The sequence below is a fragment of the Hibiscus syriacus genome, unplaced genomic scaffold, assembly GCF_006381635.1.
Source record: "Hibiscus syriacus cultivar Baekdansim isolate YM2019G1 unplaced genomic scaffold, ASM638163v2 tig00110532_pilon, whole genome shotgun sequence".
NCBI lineage: Eukaryota > Viridiplantae > Streptophyta > Magnoliopsida > Malvales > Malvaceae > Hibiscus > Hibiscus syriacus.
In genome coordinates, this window is record NW_024062771.1 from 912,043 (window position 1) to 918,042 (window position 6,000).

A 6,000-nucleotide genomic window follows, 5' to 3' on the forward strand; every position below is an offset into this window, starting at 1 on the left:
AGATTCTCTTAATAGCTAGTAAATGTGATTCCTTAGGGCATGATTGAAATCTAGCACATAAGAAAACACTAAACATAATGTCCGGTCTACTTGCAGTTAGATAAAGCAAAGAGCCAATCATTGATCTATATAATTTAACATCCACCCATTTACCTCATTCATCTATGTCAAGCTTTGTTGATGAGCTCATTGGAGTGTCATGAGGTTTCCCATTTTCCAGTCCAAATTTCTTGAGCATATCTTTGACGCGATGAAGATGCCATCTTTTCTTTCCTTGATTTGGAGTCCCAAGAAAAATGAGAGCTCCCCCATCATGCTCATCTCGAATTCACTTTGCATTAGCTTAGAAAATTCTTGGCAAAGAACATCATTAGTAGAACCAAATATTATATCATCATCATAGATTTGAACTATTAATAAATCTTTACCTTTATGCTTTAAAAACAATGTAGTGTCAACCTTCCCTTTTAAAAAACCTTTTTCAATTAAAAAATTTGACAATCTTTCATACCAAGCTCTAGTGGCTTGTTTTAAACCATAAAGTGCTTTTGTCAATTTAATAACATGATTTGGAAATTTTAAATCTTCAAAACCAGGAGGTTGTTCCACATACACTTCTTCCTTTATAAAACCATTTAAAAATGCACTTTTAACATCCATTTGATATAATTTAAATTCATGAAAACATGCAAATTCTAATAACATTCTAATTGCTTCCATCCTAGCTACGGAGCATATGTTTCATCATAGTCTATGCCCTCTTCTTGAGTGTACCCTTGAGCAACAAGTCTAGCCTTGTTTCTCACTATATTACCACTTTCATCAAGCTTATTCCTAAATACCCATCTAGTACCTACAGTAGATTTATTACTAGGCCTTTCAACTAATGTCCATACTTTACTTCTCTCAAATTGATTTAACTCTCCTTGCATAGCTAGAATCCAATGTTCATCATTTAATGTTTCTTTAATATTCTTAGGCTCTAAGCATGAGATAAATGCAACATAATTACAAATATTTCTAAGAGAAGATCGAGTTGTTACCCCTTTGGATGGATCACCTATAATTTCACCATCCTTGACATAGTTGTACTCTCTTGGATAAGATACTTCCCTTTCTTCAATGGTTGGATTCTCAAGAAGATCATGAGTTTCCTCATCTTTCGTTTCTTATTTTGATGATGGTTCTCCAACGTCATATCCAACGTCATTTATATTTATAATGCCTACATAATCATTCACACAAGAATCCTTCCTCGGAAGGAGATTATCATCGAAAACAACATGTATAGATTCTTCTACAACTAAAGTTCTTTTATTAAATACTCGATAAGCTTTAGAATTTAAGGAATAACCCAAAAAAATTCCTTCATCACTTTTAACATTAAATTTGCCAAGATTGTCTTTTCGTTGTTTAAAACAAAACATTTAAATCCAAAAGGATGAAAATAGCTAATGTTAGGCTTTTTATTTTTAAAAAGTTCATATGAAGTTTTCTTCAAAATAGGCCTAATCATTGCTCGATTAATAACATAACAAGAGGTATTTGTGGCTTCCGCCCAAAACTATTTTGGCAAATTGTTTTCACAAAGCATGGTTATAGCAATTTCTTCTAAAGTTTGATTTTTCCTCTCAACAACTCCATTTTGTTGAGGGGTTCTAGGTGCTGAAAAATTATGGCTAATACCATTAGAATTACAAAATTTAGTAAATCCAAGATTTTCATATTCAGTTCTATGATCACTCCTAACACTAGTTATAGAGTAACCTTTTTCGTTTTGGATTACTTTTGAAAACGTGATAAATTTTTCTAATGCTTCATCTTTAGTACTTAAGAATAGAACCCAAGTATATCTAGAATAATCATCTACCAATACAAATGCATATTGTTTTCCACCCAAGCTAGTAGTTCTATATGGCCCAAAAAGATCTAAATGAATCAATTGTAATACTCAACTAGTGGATACGTCATTAATGGATTTAAAAGAAATTCTCTTTTGTTTTCCTTTAGCACAAGCATCACAAATTTTATCATTATCAAATTTTAGTTTAGGCAGCCCTCGAACTAAATATCCTTGAACTAAACATTGCAAAACACTCATACTAGCATGTCCTAGTCTCCTATGCCATAACCAACTATCATGCTCATCCTTAGAAACTAGGCATAAATTAGTCATTTCTATAGAGTCTAAATTCACCATGTATATGTTTCCTATTCTATGACCAACAAGCATAATCCGATTAGATGCAATGTCAATAACTTTATAACCATTAGTTTCAAACATGACATTGAATCCTTTATCACAAAATTGACTAATGCTCAAAAGATAATGCTTTAATCAATTCACATATAAAACATTTCTAATTTGTATGGAAGAGGTATTACCTATTGTACCTATACCTTCAATGTGACCTTTTGAATTATCACCAAAAGTCACTTCTCCTCCATTTTTGGCGTAAAGCTCTAAGAACCGGCTTTTGTCTCTGGTCATGTGTCTTGAGCATCCACTATCAAGGTACCATGAGTTTGAATTTGTTTCCCGTGCCTTGTTGCAATGCTCTTTTCCTACAAACATAGATTAATTTCTAATTTTTGGTACCCAAATTCTTTTGGGTCCATATTCATTAGTTTCCAAAATCCTAGTCCCCTTAGGTATCCATTTGTGTAGGATATCCTTATTTTTAGTAGTAATGAGTAGTTTAATTTTACATGGCTACAAGTGAATACGTCTCATCATAGTTTATACCATGAGTTTGTGTAAAACCTTTCGCAACTAGCCTTACTTTATAGGTATGCATTTTTCCATCCATGTCAATTTTCTTATTGAACGACCATTTTTATACAACGCTTTTAGTACCTTTAAGTGGATCAATCAAGGTCTGAACTTGATTGTTATACATGGATTGCATTTCAGACTTCAGGGCCTCCAACCATTTCTCAGAGTCTGGATCTGAAATAGCCTTTTGATAGGTAACGTGTTCATTCTGATCCACTAACAATACATCATGATTATCACTCATAAGAAATCCATATCTCTTAGGCTCATGACGTACTCTATCAGATTTATGTAGAACTTGTGCTACTAGAGGTATGTCAACAACAGTTTATTGATTTTGACTATCCAAAGCCAATTTAATGTTACTTTTGGTTCTTGAACTTCTTCGAGTTATATCTTCCTCCCACTATCTTTCCTAAGAATAAACCATTTATAGCAACAAACACTTTGTTCTTAGTGGGATTATAAAAAATATTATCATTTAGTTTTCTTAGGATACCCCACAAAAAGATATTTGTCGGATTTTGGTTCTAACTTATAGAAACTAAATGTTTCATACAAGTCTCACAACCCTAAATTTAAATAAAAGACAAGTTAAACTTCTGACCAGTCTACATCTCATATGACATCTTTTTTTACTATTTTAGAAGGAACTCGATTTAGTGTGAAAGCATTTATTTCAAGAGCAAGACCCCGAAAGGTAAGCGAACGATCTATTAAACCATCATAATTGAACAATATGTAATAAAGTTTGATTCCTCATTTCTGAAACACCATTCCATTGTGGTGTTCCAAGAGGAGTTAATTGTGAATGATTCCACAATTTTTAATATGGTTATCGAATTCTTGGCTCAAATATTCTTTACATCGATCAGATCGAATAACCTTTATTATTTTCCATGTTGATTATGTAGTTCATTTTGAATAGATTTGAACACTTATATGATTCAGATTTATGTTTTATTAGGTAAACATAACCATATCTACTAAATGTAATGAAGTACTTGTAACATCCTCTAGCAATTGAAGTTAAAGGTCCACATACAACTATATGTATTAGGCCTAATAACTCATGGCTATTTTACTATTTCTAGTAAATGGGTCATTTGTCATCTTACCTAATAAACAAGATTCATAAGTATCATATGATTCAAAATCAAAAGAATTTAAAAGTCCATCTTAATAAAGTTTTGAAATCTATTTTTCATTTATATGGCCAAAGCGACAATGCAAAGATAAGTTGGATTTAAATCATTAGACTTAGATATATTTTTACTTATGTTATATATCGAAGTATCGTTAGATTTTTTAAGACTCAAAACATAAAGACCATCTTGTAAATCAGAATTTGCATAGAATGTCTTTATAGTAAATGGAACAATTATTATCCTTAATAATAAAGAAAAAAACTATCGTTATCCAAACAAGAAACTGAAATGAGATTCCTACTTATAGTAGGAACATAATAACAATTGTTCAAAACACAAAACCCACTGGAAATGTAACTTCTTAACTTTTATAGCTAAAGCATAAACTCTTGCTATATTACCTACTCATTGGTCACCCTCACCTTTTTTCAATTGTCTATTCATTTTTGATCCCATCAAAATTTGTACAAATGTGGGTTCCACATCCAGTATCTAATACCCAAGAACTTATAAGAGAAAAATTAACATGTATAACATAAATACCTGAAGAGTTGGTTTCACCAACCTTATTTTTCTTTAGATCTTCCAAATATTTATTGCAGTCACTTCTAAGGCTCCAAATCTCTTTTTCACTTCTTTGACAAGTAAAAAATGCCTTTAAATTTCCATAACTAACCATATTTCATCAAATCATTTATAAACCTATTTTATTAAATCTCACATAAAACCTTCATCTCTTAGTTTTAATCCTCCTTGAACTTTCCTTAAGTATCTATATCACTTAAGGTTTCAAAACCAACCCAAAAATGAATGAAAATACCAACATTGAAGAATCCTTACCTTAACTATGGAGAGCACGGGACAAGGGGAAGAAGAAGAAGAGTAGAGAACTATTCCGAGACTTATCCTCTTTTTCCTTACTTAACCATTAATAAAATGAATATTAAATTCATTTCCCTTTTAAAGGACCATAATGCCCCTTCATTCTTTCATACTTATTAATAAATCTCAAATACAATTTCCTTAATCATTCCCTAAACTTTTCAATTTATTCAAATTAACCCACCAAATTTAAATCTTTTCACTATGGTCGTCGACCCGATATTTGGGGTATTACAATTCTCCCCCTTAAGAAAATTCATCCTCAAATTTTAAGACATACCTGATGCGAAGAGGTATGGAAATTGCTTCATCGTGTCCTCCTCTCTTTCCCATGTAGCTTCCTTGACTTTATGATTATGCCGAAGTACTTTAACTAGAGGAATCTTGTTGTTACGTAGTTCTTTGTTTTCTCGTGCCAAGATCTGCACTGGTTCTTCCTCGTCAGTCATATCTATTTGGATCTCTATTTCATTTGGTGTGATAATATGCGATGGATCCGATCAGTACTTCATGAGCATCGACACATAAAAAACATTATGGATCTTGTCCATATCGGGAGGCAAAGCTAATTGATAAGCTACTGGGCAAACCCTTTTTAAAATCTCATAAGGTCCAATAAATCTTGGACTCAGCTTTCCTTTGTGCCCAAACTGAATACTTTCTTCCAAGGCGATACTTTCAGAAATATCTTATCTCCCATTTGATACTCAATCTCTTTTCTTTTAGATCAACATAAGACTTTTTTCGATCAGAAGCTATCTTAAGATTATCTTGGATAACTTTCACTTTATCCTCCATTTATTTCATTAAATCAGAGCCAACTAGATCTCGGGCTTTTAGCTCAAACCAATTTAATGGTGTTCGGTATTTTCTCCTATACAAGGCTTCATAGGGGGCCATCTTAATACTCGATTGATAATTGTTATTATAAGTAATTCCACTAAAGGCAAATATTTCTCCCATGATCCTTTAAATTCAATCACGCATGCCCTTAGCATATCCTCTAATACCTTAATAGTTCACTCTGATTACCCATCTGTCTGCGGATGAAAAGTTGTGCTGAAATTTAATGGAGTACCCAATGCCTCATGCAAGGACTTCCAGAATCTTGAAGTAAACCTTGGGTCTCGATCGAATACTATTGATAAAGGTACTTTATGCAGTCAAACTATCTCTCTTATATACAATTCTACA